Consider the following 19131-nt stretch of genomic DNA (forward strand, 5'->3'; position numbering starts at 1 on the left):
AATAATATTTGTACATTTTCCATCAATGGCAATTTAAAATAATATGACTCAGCATTTTTAACATTGTGCCCAGACAAATATGCTAATTTTTCAGAATATGATTTAGAACTCCCTTGTGGTGGAGACGGACAATGTTTCCATTGTGTATAATTAAAAATAGTCTTTGGGGCACTTGCTCTGCGAATTAAAAGGTGTCCATAATAATTATAGCAAAACATGTCACCATAATTCTCCTTGGATTGATAAACATCCTCACTTTCAAATGCAGTAAAATACTGCAACTCATTCATCATAGAATCAGCTGTTTTCACATCACGTTCATCAGAAACAACTCCGGGTATTATTACATTGTTCATAAAAAGTTTAAACACATATGGTATTTTAATAACCTCCATGGGTCCGTATACATCAAACATGACTTTATCCCAAACAATCCCATCAGGAATTGGTATAGAGGAAAAGTCCATGAAAAACAAGTCTCCGCTGACCTTATGAGAAGAAAAATGGGGTTTTAGGACCTCAACTTCCAGTTCAACTGTTAATCTTTTAGGAAGGTAATGACCATGTATTAATTGAAAGAAAGTAATGACAAAGCCAATCCAAAGGAAGAAAGCTAATATAGTCACAGAAAACCACAGATAGTTCCATGGGAAAATAAAGTCATTTGTTTTAAGCCAGTTTATCAGCTTATGTGTTTTCGGCAGTTCAGATGTAGAAGAGGCAAATGAGTCAGAGAAGATGTCATTGATGTCAGCAAAGTATCCAGAAGGAGTTTGTGCAAAAGCTGGAGCCGTATTTGAAGGAGGAAAAGTGGTAGGTTTCTCCCGCGGTGGTTCACAGTAAATGATGCCATCCATCTGTGTAGAAGTTGTCTCAAATCGATCAGTAATTTCTGTGTTGTTTGTTGTAACAGATGTTAGTGGAACTAATGCAAGATCTTTTTCTACCTTCCCCAAGCTCGGGAGGTGTCAGCATTGATGCTCGAGACATCTCAGCCAGTAGTGAGAGGGATTCGAGAACTACAGGCTGCTCCTCTTGGTCTGCTGTGCAGGAGTTGCCACGTTGTGTAACTTGCCATTGTCGATTGAGACAAAGTGGTTTTCTTTAGCGCCAAGCAACAGTGGTAGAATGACACTTCTGGTACCGTGTATTCCTAAGACTGGGACCGATGCACGTTAAGAAGGACCAAACTCCTTTTTCACAGCAACTTTTTCACGTACTAGATCCCCAATCTTTGGAATCCAGCCGGTAGATGTTATTGGTACATCCTTAATTCCTGTGTAGGCAGCACTGGCAGAAGCATTGTCGTCACATAACTGTTGTAATTCCTGCAAGACAGTAACACGTTCATTTATGTCAAAAGGTGTTTCTGCAGCCTCCACGCCAGGACCATCAAGATCTGGAACATACATTTGAGTTCCAAACAGGCACTCGTATAAAGTATGACTGCCAGGGACCTTCTAGCAGATTGTTAAGTTCTCTCTGGACTCCATACAGGTGATTAAGCCTACTTTGACCCGTACCTAATACTCTGGCTGTTAAGGATTGCTTTAGATCACAATTTCATCACTCCATGACACTATTTCCCTCTGGATGAAATGGAGGCGAATAATAGAGTTGGACCCCTAACAAAGCCATGGAATCCCTGAATGCCCTTGAGGCAAAAGCAGGGCCGTGGTCTGAGTGGAAAGTCGCAACTGCATATGTGCGAATTAGGACTTGCAAATCTTTAATAACAGTCTGAGCATCAGCCGAGCGCTGTGGCCACACCCAGAGAAATCTGGAGCATGAGTCAACAGTGACTAAGTTGTATTTGTATGCACTGTCTGGTGTTAGGGGACCACAATGGTCAAAGTACACACATTGTAAAGGTTTGTTGGAAATTAGGAGGGGTGTCTGTGGTGGGCATTTGACGATGGAGCCCTTAATTTGTTACCAGATGTCACAACTAAGTACATACTGCTTGGTCTGTTTGTATAGACATCTCCACCAATGAAGTGCTTAAAATAATGATATTGTAGCCGCCACACCAGCATGGGCAGATGCAACCCCCTCATGCGCTACCTTAATCAACTCTGGTCTTAGGTCTTTATTGGGATTTATCTGAACCTCCACACCTGGTATTTTTACTTCTACATAAAGGAAACCTCCCATTCAGTAGGAATATTTAGCAGGAAATGATTTTGGAAAGGGCGTGCCCTCAGCCGTGGCTTTCACGGCAGCCCATATGTCATCGTCCTGTTTCGTTCTAGAACGAGTTACTGCAGCAACAGCTGCCGTAACTACTGCTGATTTGGGTGCTTCATCAGCCAGTGTATTTCCAGCAACATGTAGTCCAATGCACTGGTGTCCAAGTGTATGTACAACATGAACATTTGGTAGCATTTCCTTCAGATCCACTACTTTCCCCCAAAGAAGTCTGTGTTTGATGGTGTTACATTTAGAATCTCTGAACCCATTCTGGCACCAGTAATGCAGATATTCATTGAAGGACTGGACACAATAGTATGAATCACAGACAGTCGGTGTTAGCTGTGCAGGATCCCTATGTTTCAGTGCCATGACCAGAGCGTGTAGCTGTGCCAATTGTGCAGTGCAATCCCCTATGGTTTGTGTGAAAGTATGTTGTGGATAGAATGTTTTACCCTCCATATAGCCACTTACGGTTGTGCAAGTAGCACAGTATTGATGCTTTGTACCTATTGCAGGTTTGCTGAGCCATCGGTCTACATGACTCTTTGTTATTGATCAATAGGCAATGTATATGCCGGAACTGGGTATTCTAGTTCATATTGCAAAAATTCTTGAGTTTGTAACTTTGGGTCCAAAATGTAGTTAACATCAGTGGTTGTCAAAGACATTGCCCATTGAATCCAACGTGGATGTAATGCTTTAGCGTTTGGAACGCTGGCTTTGGTGACAGCCTCAAGGGCTGGAATTGGAGATACGACAATAATGCATTTCCCCTGGGTCAGTTGTCTTTCTTTAATGACATAAAACACAAAGAGAGAGTTATGGGAGTGATGCTATCCCACACAAACTCCCAATAGAAATCTATATGTCCATTAACCACTAAAGGTGTGGGATAGTTTGAGGTTGAGGGTGGAATTAGACCAGTGTTCCCTCAATTATCAGTACCGGTTAGGTAGGGATTCGTGATAGAGGGAGAGAGATGTGTGAAGAGTGTCTCTAAACGGTTGGATGTGTTAAGTAAAGGGGGGGAGTTCCTTTACGGACTAGGTGGTCTCACACACATAATAGTGTCTTGCTTCATCATTTGACCACCTAGCCCCACCCAAGTAAGATGATACTACTTGGGCGGACTCAACCTCTTTGTTAAAAGAACAAGAGGGAGTGCTGAAATTAATCTTACTGGATAAATATCAGGGATCCAGATAGAGTTAGAATAAAATTACCATACATGTCACCTATTTCAATTGATTAAACTTTAATGGAGGTGCATGTTGGTAAAGTTAAAACGAGGGGAAAAAGGCTCACTAGAGATTAATGTCTTTTAGAGTCTAAAAAAAAGTGTATGACCAACATGTTTCTGCCCTCTCAATGTGCTGGAAGGTCAGGGGCATTCGTCAGGGTCTAGGATCCCAAAGCACTACTACTAAGGGGTGTGCTTGCTAAGTGAAGTAAAAAAGGGGTCTAAAGGCCTACCTGAACAGGTGGTTCATATTAGGGTAGGTCCCGGAAATAGGGTGATTGGCCTCTGGTCTGGGTAATGCCGGGAGTGGGGTTTTCCCTTGTGGTCACACTCACTCCAAAGGGAATACCCGGTGAGAGTACCTACATGCCGGTATAATCAGACCAGGAATTACATGACAGGGGGAATCTTCATCCCACCCTACGTGGTTGCGATATAACGCGGGGGCGTAGGCCAATGCCCAATCGACTGCGTAGGATTCTGCACGCTCATCAGGAACATGGGGCGAGAAAGAAGGTTTGGTAACATCTTACCCATATGGGCAAGTACGGACAAATTCATATGGCCAATCCCTTTCGGGCAGTAGAATATCATACATTTTTATGGCGCGGTCCCAAAAGATTGCATTGATTGTGCGTTCAATGTCTCCTTCTAAGTGTTACATTACTTTGTACATCCTATCAGGCGTGGAGACATGCATGTCCACAGTTTCAACTTGTAAGAAGTCATCAGTTGCTTTCACCTCCAGATGCTCTTGAAGATTCTGGCGAACTATTGTGACCTCGGCCACGCTGTCTAGCAGGGCTAATGCCCACTTCTTGTTCTTCAATAGAGCCCTCTTCTTAAGTGGCATGACAAATCACAACTGCTGCCACTTTCTTCTTTTTAAATTGGGGTTTTTGTTGGGGAAGTTTCTCTTCTTTTTTAACTGAAACTTCTGTTGAGCTTTGTGATTCCTGTCTCGGTTTCATGTACTCAGTTCTTCGCTCTGACTGCCCACCTCTCTCACTGCATTTTTCCGGTGAGTCCTGAAAGGAATTTGATTGGCGTGTATCAGTATCTTGATATCTGTCAGGCATTTTATATTATCTCTATTTTTGAGATTATATCTATTTTTTGGGGTCTCTGTATGCGGAGATTCTCCACTTTATTTTTTAGGTGTTTGTTGTTTCTTATACCAGTATTTTTCAAAACCATCAGGAGCTTGCTTGGTATTATCTTTATTATATTTACCCTGAAATGTGGTTTTGTAGGTCTGGCCCCCAGACTATCTCAACCAATAGTACAGTAGGTCTCTGTGATACACTTTGGCAGCTCACGTTCTTGATCCTGTGGAGGAACGTCCCGGAGCCACATGCGCACTGCTAGTGCAACTGCTTCCCCTTTAAGGTTACTTAATCTAATTGAAGTTAGTGTGGCAAAATTGCCCATAAGTTGCATCCCCAAATCCAGGCCCGGGGCAGCCCCGTATTCATCTCAAATTTGTTTTAACACTTCCGGTAAATTGGCAAGTGTCAGTGTACAGTGTGCAGTAGGTTAGAGCGTGGCAAATACCATGCCCCAAGTATTGCAGTTATCTACTGTGGGAACCATCCCAAACTGCAAACACATAGTTAATATTCTATGTTTATCCTGAGGTCCCGTATGGGAAATACTGCATCCAGTGCATTTATTTTTTGAGCTAAACAAAACTGACTTTCTTCTCATTTGGTGGTTACTTTACCCATGATTGAATGTACAGTTGCAGGTTTAATGCTTGTTCCAGCCTGGTGTTACTGCATGTGGTTGTGCCTGGGCAGCACGTGCTTGGTTTGTATTTAATGTTTGCATTACAAACTGTACTATTTTGTCTGTATATTGCCATAAGCTCAGCATATAAACGACGGACTACAGCTACCGTCAAAGTTGCTGCGGCAGGGTGAGGTGTAAATGTGGCCAATAAAGGCCAGGTAGGACCATCATTACTTAGTGGACCTAACCTAATGTGTAGAATTGTATGGGGTAGGGTGCCATCAAGCCAATTATTATGTTCTTGATAAGATGGAGGTATTTCTAGATATGCATATGCTCTCTATTGTGCAGGTGTGTTTGCAGGTGTATAGTGGTGAAATATATTTGTGTTCTCATCAGCTGCTGGAAATGTGACCCAAGAATAAACAAAATCTGTTCTATATGCTGGATGAGCCTCCACATCAAATGTAACTGGACCTCCCCGTGCCGTTAAGCCTTGTGACAATAAATGTGCAGTAAGGGGTGGTTGCACATTGACTGCAATTGCTACCTGTTGCAGGTTTGCTATGATGAATGGAAACTTTTGTTCAGAGATAAGCACACCAAATGTGTATTATCTTTTTAGGGTTCAAGCTTGAACAACCTACAACGTTAGTTAGGTTCTCCCTACTTAGCTGAGGAGGAAAGTCCTCAATACCACAGACGTCTCCATATATAGTACTGAGGTGTTGTAGGAAAGTACCATCTTGCCTGGCATGTTACCCCCATTTTTACTTGTGTGTCAGTTTGTTTTTGCCTGTCTCACTGAGATCCTGCTAGCCAGGACCCCAGTGCTCATCGTTTGTGGCCTGAATTTGTTCCCTTTGTGGTGCCTAACTGTGTCACTGAGGCTCTGCTAACCAGAACCTCAGTGCTTATGCTCTCTCTGTCTTTAAAATTGTCACTGCAGGCTAGTGACCATTTTTACCAATTCTGATTAGCACACTGGAACACCCTTATAATTCCCTAGTATATGGTATCTATGTACCCTGGGTATTGGGGTTCCAGGAGATCCCTATAGGCTGCAGCATTTCTTTTGCCACCCATAGGGAGCTCAGACCATTCCTCCACAGGACTGCCACTGCAGCCTGAGTGAAATAACGTCCACGTTATTTCACAGCCATTTTACACTGCACTTAAGTAACTTATAAGTCACCTATATGTCTAACCCTCACTTGGTGAAGGTTAGGTGCAAAGTTATAAGTGTGAGGGCACCCTGGCCCTAGCCAAGGTGCCCCCACATAGTTCAGGGCAATTTCCTCAGACTTTGTGAGTGCGGGGACACCATTACACGCATGCACTACATATAGGTCAACACCTATATGTAGCTTCACAATGGTAACTCTGAATATGGCCATGTAACATGTCTAAGATCATGGAATTGTCCCCCCATGCAAAATTTGGTATTGGGGTACCAATCTCATGTGTACCCGGGGCTCCAGCATGGACCCCGGGTACTGCCAAACTAGCTCTCTGGGGTTTTCACTGCAGCTACCACTGCTGTCAGCCCACAGACAGGCTTATGCCCTCCTGGGGTTTGGGCAGCCCAGTCCCAGTAAGGGAGAACAAAGGATTTCCTCTGAGAGAGGGTGTTGCACCCTCTCCCTTTGGAAATAGGTGTTAAGGGCTGGGGAGGAGTAGCCTCCCCAGCCTCTGGAAATGCTTTGAAGGGCACAGATGGTGCCCTCCTTGCATAAGCCAGTCTACACCAGTTCAGGGATCCCTCAGCCCCTGCTCTGGTGTGAAACTGGACAAAGGAAATGGGAGTGGCCACTCCCCTGTCCATCACCACCCCAGGGGTGTTGCCCAGAGCTCCTCCAGTGTTTCCCAGACTTCTGCCATCTTGACTACAGAGGTGTGAGGGCACAATGGAGGCCTCTGAGTGGCCAGTGCCAGCAGGTGATGTCAGTGGCCCCTCCTGATAGGTGGTCACTAGGTGACCAATCCTCCTCTAAGGGCTATTTAGGGTCTCTCCTGTGGGCTTCTCTTCAGATAACAAATGCAAGAGCTCACCAGAGTTCCTCTGCATCTCCCTCTTCAACTTCTGCCAAGGATCGACCGCTGACTGCTCCAGGACGCCTGCAAATCTGCAACAAAGTAGAAAGAAGACTACCAGTGACATTGTAGCACCTAATCCTGCCAGCTTTCTTGACTGTTTCCTGATGGTGCATGCTCTGGGGACTGTCTGCCTTCACCCTGCACTTGAAGCCAAGTAGAAATCTCCCGTGGGTTGACGGAATCTTCTCCCTGCTACCGCAGGCACCAAACTTCTGCTTCGCCGGTCCTCTGGGTCCCCTCTCATCTTGACGAGTGTGGTCCCTAGAACACAGGAGCTGGGTCCAAGTGACCCCGACAGTCCAGTGGTCCATCTGTCCAAATTTGGGGGAGGTAAGTCCTTGCCTCCCATGCCAGACAGTAATCCTGTGTACTGCGTGAACTGCAGCTGCAAGGGCTTCTGTGCACTTTTGCATGGAATCCTTCATGCACAGCACAGCTCAGGTCCCCAGCACTCTGTCTTGCATTCCTCAACTCGCTGAGTAGACCACCGGCTTCTTGGGACCCTCCTTTGTAGTGTTGAGACGACCGCCATACTCAGTTTTCTTGAACCTGTGTTCAAGTGCTTCTGTGGGTGCTGCCTGCTTTTGCATTGACTTTCTGTGTTGCTGAGCGCCCCCTCTGTCTCCTCCTCCAAGGGCCGACCTCCTGGTCCTTCCTGGGCCCAGGCAGCACCCATTTTCTTCAACTGCAACCTTTGCAGCTAGCAAGGATTGTTTGCAGTCTTTCTGTGTGGAAACAACTCTGCATCCTCCAACATGCTGTGGGACATCATCTGTGCAAAGGAGAAGTTCCTGGCACCTTCCGTTGTTGCAGAATCTTCAACTTCTTCCACCCAGAGGCAGCCATTTTGCACCTTCATACGGGGTTTAGTAGGCTCCTGCCCCCCCTGGACACTTTCGTGACTCTTGGACTTGGTCCCCTTCCTTCACAGGTCCTCAGGTCCAGGAATCCATCTTCAGTGCTTTGTTGTCAGTTGTTGTCTTTGCAGAATCTCCTATCACGCCTTTAGTGTGTTTCTGGGGAAGTAGGGTCACTTTACTCCTACTTTTCAGGGTCTTGGGGTGGGGTATCTTGGACACCCTTAGTGTTTTCTTACACTCCCAGTGACCCTCTAGACACTACACTAGGGCTGGGGTCCCTAAGCAGTTCGCATTCCACTTTCTTAGTACATGGTTTGTGTTGCCCCTAGGCCTATTGCATCCTATTGTATTCTACAGTGTTTGCACTACTTTTCTAACTGTTTACTTACCTGATTTTGGTTTGTGTGTATATTTTGTGTATTTTACTTACCTCCTAAGGGAGTATATCCTCTGAGATATTTTTGGCATATTGTCACTAAAATAAAGTACCTTTATTTTTAGTAACTCTGAGTATTGTGATTCTTATGATATAGTGCTAAACGATGTAAGTGGTATAGAAGGAGCTTTGCATGTCTCCTAGTTCAGCCTAAGCTGCTCTGCTATAGCTACCTCTATCGGCCTAAGCTGCTAGAACACTACTAATCTATTAATTAGGGATAACTGGACCTGGCACAAGGTGTAAGTACCATCAGGTACCCACTACAAGCCAGGCCAGCCTACTACACTGGTGGTGCAGCGGTGGGATAAGTACTTGTAACTGCTTTACCACTTTGTCATTGGTGCTTTTCATAAGAAAAACATATACAAAATACTTAAAAATATACACAGTTAACCTAAACAGTTTAACTTTCTTTCTATAAGCTTTCTAAAAAAAATCTGAAAAGTTTTCAAAAGTTTGAAAAGCTTTTCTCTCTTCTTTAAAAGTTTCTAAAAACGTTTTTCTCTCTGTCCTAAACCCTTTCTAAACATATCTGCAGTAGAACTTACTCCCACAGTTGTCCAGGCAACCTATGGTAGTTTAAACTTTAAAAGTTTGAGGGGCCTCTGCATAGAAAGAGGTTTAAGCATTGGTAAGAACCCTACCAAAGATCTTCTCCTTAGCCTTCTCCTAGAAAGTGACCAGAACCAGTCTGGTCCATCCCAGGATCAGGAGGTAGAGGAGGAGGGTACCCAGCAAGAATCAGGGGAGAGCCCTGAAGACTCTGGGGAGGGTTCATCCAAGGATCTGCTAGCTAACAGGCCTCCTAGTGACACTGGTAGTGGGCGGGGGTCACACACTAGTAGGGCACCTTTCAGTCTAAAAGGCCAGGTTACTAGAGTCCAGCCAGTTAGAGACAGGTCCCATTCTGCCAATTCCCACATTTCCTCTGTGTCTCAGGATTCCCAAGCCTCCCACCCTGAGGATAACACCATGAAAAGGGAACTCAGAAAGCTGAGTTTGGAAGAGGCCAGACTGAAGCTGAGACAGCAACAGTCGGCCTTTTAACAGGGAATCTCCAGATGTAGAGAGGGAAAGGCAGAGGTTAAGATTAGTTCCCCTTGGTGGCAGCAGCAGTGTTTTTGATAGTAATCCTGTAAGAGAACAATATTCTAGAAACCTGCATAAGATAGTCCCCCCTTACAAGGAGGGGGATGACATTAACAAGTGGTTTGCTGCACTTGAGAGGGCTTGTATGGCACAGTTGGTCCCTCAAAGGCAGTGGGCTGCTATCTTGTGGCTATCTTTCACTGGTAAGGGTAGGGATAGGCTCCTTACTGTCAGAGAAAGTGATGCTAATAATTATAAAGTTTTGAAGGATGCACTCATAGATGGATTTGGCTTTACCACTGTACAATACAGGATAAAGTTCAGAGATACCAGAAAAGAGTCCTCTCAAGACTGGACAGACTTTGTAGACTGTTCAGTGAAGGCCTTGGAGTGTTGGTTACATGACAGTAAGGTGACTGACTATGAAAGCCTGTATAATCTAATCCTGAGAAAGCGTATTTTGAATAATTGTGTGTCTGACTAGTTGCATCAGTACTTGGTAGGGTCAGATCTGACCTCTCCCCAAGAATTGGGAAAGAAGGCAGACAAATGGGTCAGAACAAGAGTGAACAGAAAAGTTCATACAGGTGGTGACAAGGATGGCAAGAAGAAGGATGGTAAGTCTTCTGACAAGGGTGGGGACATTCTGCGTCTTCATCAGGCCCACAAAAATCCTCTGGGAGTGGTGGGTCCAAATCCTCTTCCAACAATCAAAAGAAGCCATGGTGTTATTTATATAAGAGTAAAGGCCATTGGGCAGTGATTCCACTTGTCCAAATAAAAACACCAAGGCTCCCACTACCACAACCCCAACTGCGTCCTCTAGTGCCCCTAGTAATAGCAGTGGTGGTGGGAAGTCTACTACAAATAGCCAATCAAAGGGTGTAGCTGGCCTCATCATTGGTAGTGTAGTTGGGGTTGGTCTTGTTAGGGAGACCACAGAGGCTGTCTTAGTCTCCGATGGTAGTATTGACTTTGCCACCTTGGTTGCTTGTCCCCTTAATATGGGTAAGTACAAGCAACTACCCCTAATAAATGGTGTTGAAGTTGAGGCCTACATGGATACAGGAGTCAGTGTCACTATGTTGATTGAGAAACTGGTTCACCCTGATCAATGCCTACTTGGTCAGCAGTACCAAGTGACTGATGCTCATAACAACACTCTTAGCCACCCCATGGCTGTTGTGAATCTCAACTGGGGGGCGTTACTGGTCCAAAGAAAGTTGTGGTAGCCACTGATTTACCTGTAGATTGCTTATTAGGCAATGATTTGGAGACATCAGCTTGGGCTAAAGTGGAGTTGGAGGCTCATGCAGCAATGCTGGGCATTCCTGGGCATAACTTTGCTTTGAAGGGCTCAGGCCAAGAAGCAAAGAGGACAGGGAAGCTTGGATCCTGGAACAATGGACCAAGTGCTCCCAAAAGCTAGGGGTAGAAAGGGTAAATCCTGGCCCACTATTCCTCCCTCTCCAGAAGATTCTTCTTTTGTGGAAGATGAATCCTCTCCCTGTGTGGAACCTACACCAGATGAGCTGGCAGCAGACACTGCTGAGCTTTTGGATGCAGGGGGGGCTGCTAGGGAAGAGCTGAGTGTGGCACAGCAGACCTGTCCCACACTAGAGGGTTTAAGACAGCAAGCTGTCAAACAGCAGAATTGGGATGTCACTGATAGCCATAAGGTCTATTGGGAAGACAACCTCCTTTATACTGAGTAAAGGGACACAAAACCTGGAGCTGCCAGGAGAGTTGTTATCCCTTTGCAGTATAGGGAGTTTCTTCTGACCTTGGCACATGACATTCCTTTGGCTGGGCATTTAGGCCAGAGCAAAACTTGGAACAGACTTGTTCCATTGTTTCACTGGCCTCACATGTCAGAGGACACTAAGGAGTTTTGCCGCTGCTCCTGTGTGACCTGCCAAGCCAGTGGCAAGACTGGTGGCTCACCTAAGGCCCCCTTAATTCCACTTCCTGTGGTTGGGGTGGCCTTTGAAGGGTAGGGGTTGACATAATTGGCGCCCCTGACCCTCCAACAGCTATAGGCAATAGGTTTATCCTGGTCGTAGTGGACCATGCCACTAGGTATCCTGAAGCAATTCCCTTAAGGACCACTACAGCTACTGCAGTGGCAAAGGCCCTCCTGGGAATCTTTTCCAGGGTGGGCTTCCCTAAGGAAGTGGTGTCAGACAGAGGTAGTAACTTCATGTCTGCATACCTCAAAGCTATGTGGAAGGAGTGTGGTGTAACTTATACGTTCACTACTCCTTACCATCCACAGACAAACTCAGAAGGAGATGGGATGTCCTGTTGCCATGCCTCCTTTTTGCTTACAGGGAGGTACCTTAAAAAGGAGTGGGCTTAAGCCCCTTTGAACTCCTCTTTGGGCACACTGTAAGAGGTCCCCTTGCACTTGTGAAGGAGGGTTGGGAACAATCTTTAAAAGCTCCAGAGCAAGACATTGTGGACTATGTACTTGGCCTAAGATCCAGAATGGCTGAGTACATGAAAAAGGCCAGTAAAAACCTTCAGGCCAGCCAAGAGCTCCAAAAGCAATGGCATGACCAGAAGGCTGTCCTGACCCAGTACCACCCAGGACAGAAGGTGTGGGTGTTGGAGCCTGTGGCCCCAAGAGCACTCCAGTACAAATAGAGTAGACCCCATCTCATGGTTGAAAGGAAGGGTGAGGTTACCTATTTGGTAGACCTGGGCACTGCCAGGAGTCCCAATAGGGTGCTCCATGTCAATCGCCTAAAACCCTACTATGACAGGACTGACTTAACCCTGCTCATGGCAACTAATGAGGGGCAGGAAGAAGAGAGTGACCATCTCCCTGACCTCTTCTCCACCACTGAAGCTGATGGCTTAGTGGAGGGAGTGGTGCTTGCAGTTTGTCTTACTGCTGAACAGAAGGACAACTGTATAAATCTCCTAGGTCAATTTTCTGACCTCTTCTCATTGATGCCAGGTACCACTACCTGGTGTGAGCACACATTCAATACTGGAGACAGTTTATCTGTCAAAAGTAAGATTTATAGACAGCCTGACCATGTCAGAGGTTGCATAAAACAAGAGGTACAGAAAATGCTGGACTTAGGAGTGATTGAGCCTTCGGAAAGCCCATAGGCTAGCCCAGTGGTGCTTGTCCCAAAACCTCACAGTAAGGATGGTAAAAGAGAAATGAGGTTTTGTGTTGACTACAGAGGTCTCAAACACGTAACCAGAACTGATGCTCACCCTATACCCAGGGCAGATGAGCTAATAGATACACTGGCTTCTGCCAAGTATTTAAGTACTTTTGATTTAACTGCAGAGTATTGGCAGATTAAATTATCAGAAGATGCTAAACCTAAAACTGCATTTTCCACCATTGGAGGACACTATCAGTTCAATGTGATCCCTTTTGGTTTGAAGAATGCAACTACCACTTTTCAGAGGTTGGTGAACACAGTCCTGTAAGGTTTGGAAGCTTTTATTGCAGCATATCTAGATGATATAGCTGTCTTTAGCTCCACCTGGGATGAGCACCTGGCCCACCTATGAAAGGTTTTAGAGGGCCTGCAAAAGGCAGGCCTCACTATCAAGGCTTCAAAGTGCCATATAGGGCAGGGGAAAGTGGTTTATCTGGACCACCTGGTAGGTGGGGAACAGATTGCACCACTGCAGGGGAAGATCCAGACCATTATGGAATGGGCTCCCCCTACAACTCAAACCCAGGTGAGAGCCTTCTTAGGCCTCAGAGGGTACTATAGGAGGTTCATTGAGAACTATGGCTCCATTGCAGTTCCTCTTAATGACCTCACTAGTAAGAAGATGCCTAAAAAGCTATTGTGGACAGCTAGCTGTCAAAAGGCTTCTGATGAGCTAAAACAGGCCATGTGCTCTGCACCTGTCCTAAAAAGCCCTTGTTACTCCAAGAAGTTCATAGTCCAGACTGATGCTTCTGAATTAGGGGTGGGGGCAGTGCTGTCACAGCTTAACACTGAGGGCCAGGATCAACCTGTTGCTTTTATCAGCAGGAAGTTGACCCCTAGATAAAAGCGTTGGTCTGCCATAGTGATGGAGGCCTTTGCTGTGGTCTTGGCACTGAAAAAGTTGAGACCATACCTGTTTGGTACTCACTTTATTATTCAGACAGACCATAAACCTCTATTATGGCTTAAACAAATGAAAGGTGAAAACCCTAACTTGTTGAGGTGGTCCATCTCCCTACAGGGAATGGACTATACAATGGAGCATAGACCTGGGAGTACCCACTCCAATACAGATGGACTCTCCAGATATTTCCATTTAGACAATGAAGACTCATCTGGGCAAGGTTAGCCTTATTGTCCCTCGTTTGGGGGGGGCGGGGGAATTGTGTAGGAAAGTTCCATCTTGTCTGGCATGTTATCCCCATTTTTCCTTTGTGTCAGTTTGTTTTGCCTATCTCACGGGGATCCTGCTAGCCAGGACCCCAGTGCTCATCGTTTGTGGCCTGAATGTGTTCCCTGTGTGGTGTCTAACTGTGTCACTGCTGACCAGAACCTCAGTGCTTATGCTCTCTCTGTCTTTAAAATTGTCACTGCAGGCTAGTGACCATTTTTACCAATTCTGATTGGCGACCTGGAACACCCTTGTAATTCCCTAGTATATGGTACCTGGGCACCCAGGGTATTGGGGTTCCAGGAGATCCCTATGGGCTGCAGCATTTCTTTTGCCACCCATAGGGAGCTTAGACCATTCTTACACAGGACTGCCACTGCAGCCTGAGTGAAATAACGTCCACATTATTTCACAGCCATTTTACACTGCACTTAAGTAACTTATAAGTCACCTATATGTCTAACCCTCACTTGGTGAAGGTTAGGTGTAAAGTTATAAGTGTGAGGGCACCCTGGCACTGGCCAAGGTACCCCCACATAGTTCAGGGAAGTTTCTCCGGACTTTGTGAGTGCGGGGACACCATTACACGTGTGCACTACATATAAGTCAATACCTATATGTAGCTTCACAATGGTAACTCCGAATATGGCCATGTAACATGTCTAAGATAATGGAATTGTCCCCCCATGCCAAATCTGGTATTGGGGTACCAATCCCATGCATCCCCGGGGCTCTAGCATGGATCCTGGGTACTGCCAAACTAGCTCTCTGGGGTTTTCACTGCAGCTACTGCTGCTGCCAACCCACAGACAGCCTTCTGTCCTCTGGGGGTCTAGGCAGCCCAGTCCCAGGAAGGGAGAACAAAGGATTTCCTCTGAGATAGGGTGTTACACCCTCTCCCTTTGGAAATAGGTGTTATTGGCTGGGGAGGAGTAGCCTCCCCCATCCTCTGGAAATGCTTTGAAGGGCACAGATGGTGCCCTCCTTGCATAAGCCAGTCTACACTGGTTCAGGGATCCCCCAGACCCTGCTCTGGCGCGAAACTGGACAAAGGAAATGGGAGTGACCACTTTCCTGTCCATCACCACCCCAGGGGTGGTGCCCAGAGCACCTCCAGTGTGTCCCAGACCTCTGCCATCTTGAATGCACAGGTGTGAGGGCACAATGGAGGCCTCTGAGTGGCCAGTACCAGCAGGTGATGTCAGAGACCCCTCCTTATAGGTGCTTACCTGACTAGGTGGCCAATCCTCCTCTGAGGGCTATTTAGGGTCTCTCCTGTGGGCTTCTCTTCAGATAACAAATGCAAGAGCTCACCAGAGTTCCTCTGCATCTCCCTCTTCGACTTCTGCCAAGGATCGACTGCTGACTGCTCCAGGACGTCTGCAAAACTGCAACAAAGTAGCAAGAAGACTGCCAGCGACATTGTAGCACCTAATCCGGCTGGCTTTCTCGACTGCATCCTAGTGGTGTATGCTCTGGGGGCTGTCTGCCTTCACCCTGCATTGGAAGCAGAGAAGAAATCTCCAGTGGGTCGATGGAATCTTCCCCCTGCAGCCACAAGCACCAAACGTCTGCTTCACCGGTCCTCTGGGCCCCCTCTCATCTTGACGAGCATGGTCCCTGGAACACAGGAGCTGGATCCAAGTGACCCCGACAGTCCAGTGGTCCATCTTTCCAAATTTGGTGGAGGTAAATTCTTGCCTCCCCACGCTAGACAGTAATCCTGTGTACTACAAGAACTGCAGCTGCTAGGGCTTCTGTGCACTTTTGCAAGGAATCCTTCATGCACAGCACAGTCCAGTTCCCCAGCACTCTGTCCTGCATTGCTCAACTCGATGAGTTGACCACTGGCTTCGTGGGACCATCCTTTGTAGTGTTGAGATGACTGCCATGCTCAGTTTTCTTGAACCCGTGTTCAAGTGCTTCTGTGGGTGCTGCCTGCTTCTGTGTGGACTCTCTGTGTTGCTGAGCACACCATCTGTCTCCTCCTCCAGGGGGCGACCTCCTGGTCCTTCCTTGGCCTGGGCAGCAGCCATTTCCTTTAAATGCAACCTTTGCAGCTAGCAAGGCTTGTTTGCGGTCTTTTTGCGTGGAAATAACTCTTCATCCTCCAGCACGCCGTGGGACATCTTCTCTGCAAAGGAGAAGTTCCTGGCACCTTCCGCTGTAGCAGAATCTTCAGCTTCTTCCACCCAGAGGCAGCCATTCTTCACCTTCATCCGGGGTTTAGTGGGCTCCTGCTCCCCGGACACTTTTGTGACTCTTGGACTTGCTCCCCTTCCTTTACCGGTCCTCAGGTCCAGGAATCCGTCTTCAGTGCTTTGCAGTCGGTTGTTGTCTTTGCAGAATCTCACATCATGACTTTAGTGTGTTTCTGGGGAAGTAGGGTCACTTTACTCCTACTTTTCAGGGTCTTGGGGTGGTGTATGTTGGACACCCTTAGTGTTTCATTACGCTCCCAGTGACCCTCTACACACTACACTAGGCCTGGGGTCCCTAAGTAGTTCGCATTCCACTTTCTTAGTATATGGTTTGTGTTACCCCTAGGCCTATTGCATCCTATTGTATTCTACAGTGTTTGCACTACTTTTCTAACTGTTTACTTACCTGATTTTGGTGTATATTGTGTGTATTTTACTTACCTCCTAAGAGAGTATTTCCTCTGAGATATTTTTGGCACATTGTCACTAAAATAAAGTGCCTTTATTTTTAGTAACTCTGAGTATTGTGATTCTTATGATATAGTGCTACATGATATAAGTGGTATAGTAGGAGCTTTGCATGTCTCTTAGTTCAGCCTAAGCTGCTCTGCTATAGCTACCTCTATCAGCCTAAGCTGCTAGAACACTACCAATCTACTAATAAGGGATAACTGGCCCTGGCACAAGGTGTAAGTACATCTGGAACCCACTATAAGCCAGGCCAGCCTCCTACAGGTGTCTTTGCATATAGTGAGGCAGAGATACTCAGGAGGACCCGAAAATGAGTGCCTGACTGTAAGGAAATGCCTCCTTGGCATGGTTACCCCCTGACGTTTTGCCTTTGCTGATGCTAAGTTATGATTTGAAAGTGTGCTGGGACCCTGCTAATCATGCCCCAGCACCAGTGTTCTTTCCCTAAACTGTACCTTTGTCTCCACAATTGGCACAACCCTGGCACTCAGGTAAGTCCCTTGTAACTGGTACCTCTGGTACCAAGGGCCCTGATGTCAGGGAAGGTCTCTAAGGGCTGCAGCATGTCTTATGCCACCCTGGGGACCCCTCACTCAGCACATGCACACTGCCTCACAACTTGTGTGTGCTGGTGGGGAGAAAATGACTACGCCGACTTGGCACTCCCCTCAGAGTGCCATGCCAACCTCACACTGCCTGTGGCATAGGTAAGTCACCCCTCTAGCAGGCCTTACAGCCCTAAGCCAGGGTGTACTATACCACAGGTGAGGGCATATGTGCAAGTGCACTATGCCCCTACAGTGTCTAAGCAAAACCTTAGACATTGTAATTGCAGGGTAGCCATAAGAGTATATGGTCTGGGAGTTTGTCAGACACAAACTCCACAGTTCCATAATGGCTACACTGAAAACTGGGAAGTTTGGTATCAAACTTCTCAGCACAATAAATGCACACTGATGCCAGTGTGCAAATTATTGTAACATACACCCAGAGGGCACCTTAGAGGTGCCCACTGAATACCAACCCGTCTTACAGTATAGGCTGACTAGTTTCTGTCAGCCAGCCACACACCAGACATGTTGCTGGCCACCTGGGGAGAGTGCCTTTGTCACTCTTTGGCCAGGAACAAAGCCTGTACTGGGTGGAGGAGCTTCTCACCTCCCCCTGCAGGAACTGTAACACCTGGTGGCGAGCCTCAAAGGCTCACCCCTTTTGTTACAGCACCACAGGGCATACCAGCTAGTAGAGATGCCCGCCCCTCCGGCCACTGCCCCCACTTTTGGCGGCAAGGCTGAAGGAAATAATTAGAAAAACAAGGAGGAGCCACCCACCAATCAGGACAGCCCCTAAGGTGTCCTGAGCTGAGGTGACTCCTGCTTTTAGAAATCCTCCATCTTGAGAGTGGAGGATTCCCCCAATAGGATTAGGGATATGCCCCCCTCCCCACAGGGAGGAGGCACAGAGAGGGTGTAGCCACCCTCCAGGACAGTAGCCATTGGCTACTGCCCTCCCAGACCTCAACACACCCCTAAATCTAGTATTTAGAGGCACCCCAGAACCTAGGAAACTAGATTCCTACAACCTGAAGAAAGAAGAAGGACTGCTGACTTATAAGCCTGCAGAGAAGGAGGAAGACGACAACTGATTTGGCCCCAGCCCTACCGGTCTATCTTCAACTTCAAAAACCTGCTCCAGCGACGCATCCGACAGGGACCAGTGACCTCTGAAGCCTCAGAGAACTGCCCTGACCCCCAGGACCAAGAAACTCCCATGAGCAGCGGCTCTGCTCAACAATCTGCAACAAACTTGCAACTTTTCAACAACTTTAAAGACTTCACATTTCCCGCCGGAAGTGTGAGACTTCACACTCTGCACCCGACGCCCCCGGCTCGACCTGCAGAAAACCAACACCTCAGGGAGGACTCCCCGGCGACTGCAAGCCCGTCAGTAACCAGAGACGACCCCTCTGTGCCCCCACAGCGACACCTGCAGAGAGAATCTAGAGGCTCCCCCTGACCACGACTGCCTGTAACAAGGGACCCGACGCCTGGAACCAACACTGCATCCGCAGCCTCCAGGACCTGAAAGAACCGAACTCCAGTGCAAGAGCGACCCCCAGACGACCCTCTGCCTAGCCCAGGTGGTGGCTGCCACAAAGAGCCCCCCCTGTGCCTGCCTGCATCATTGAAGTGACCCCGAGTCTCTCCATTGCTTTCAATCTAAAACCTGACGCCTGTTTGCACACTGCACCCGGCCGCCCCTGTGCCTCTGAGGGTGTACTTTCTGTGCCTTCTTGTGTCCCCCCCAGTGCTCTACAAAACCCCCCTGGTCTGCCCCCGAGGACGCAAGTACTTACCTGCTGGCAGACTGGAACCGGAGCACCCCTGTTCCCACATAGGCGCCTATGTGTTTTGGGCACCTCTTTGACCTTTGCACCTGACAGGCCCTGAG

Source organism: Pleurodeles waltl, chromosome 9 (genome assembly GCF_031143425.1).
Source record: "Pleurodeles waltl isolate 20211129_DDA chromosome 9, aPleWal1.hap1.20221129, whole genome shotgun sequence".
Classification (NCBI taxonomy): Eukaryota; Metazoa; Chordata; class Amphibia; order Caudata; family Salamandridae; genus Pleurodeles; species Pleurodeles waltl.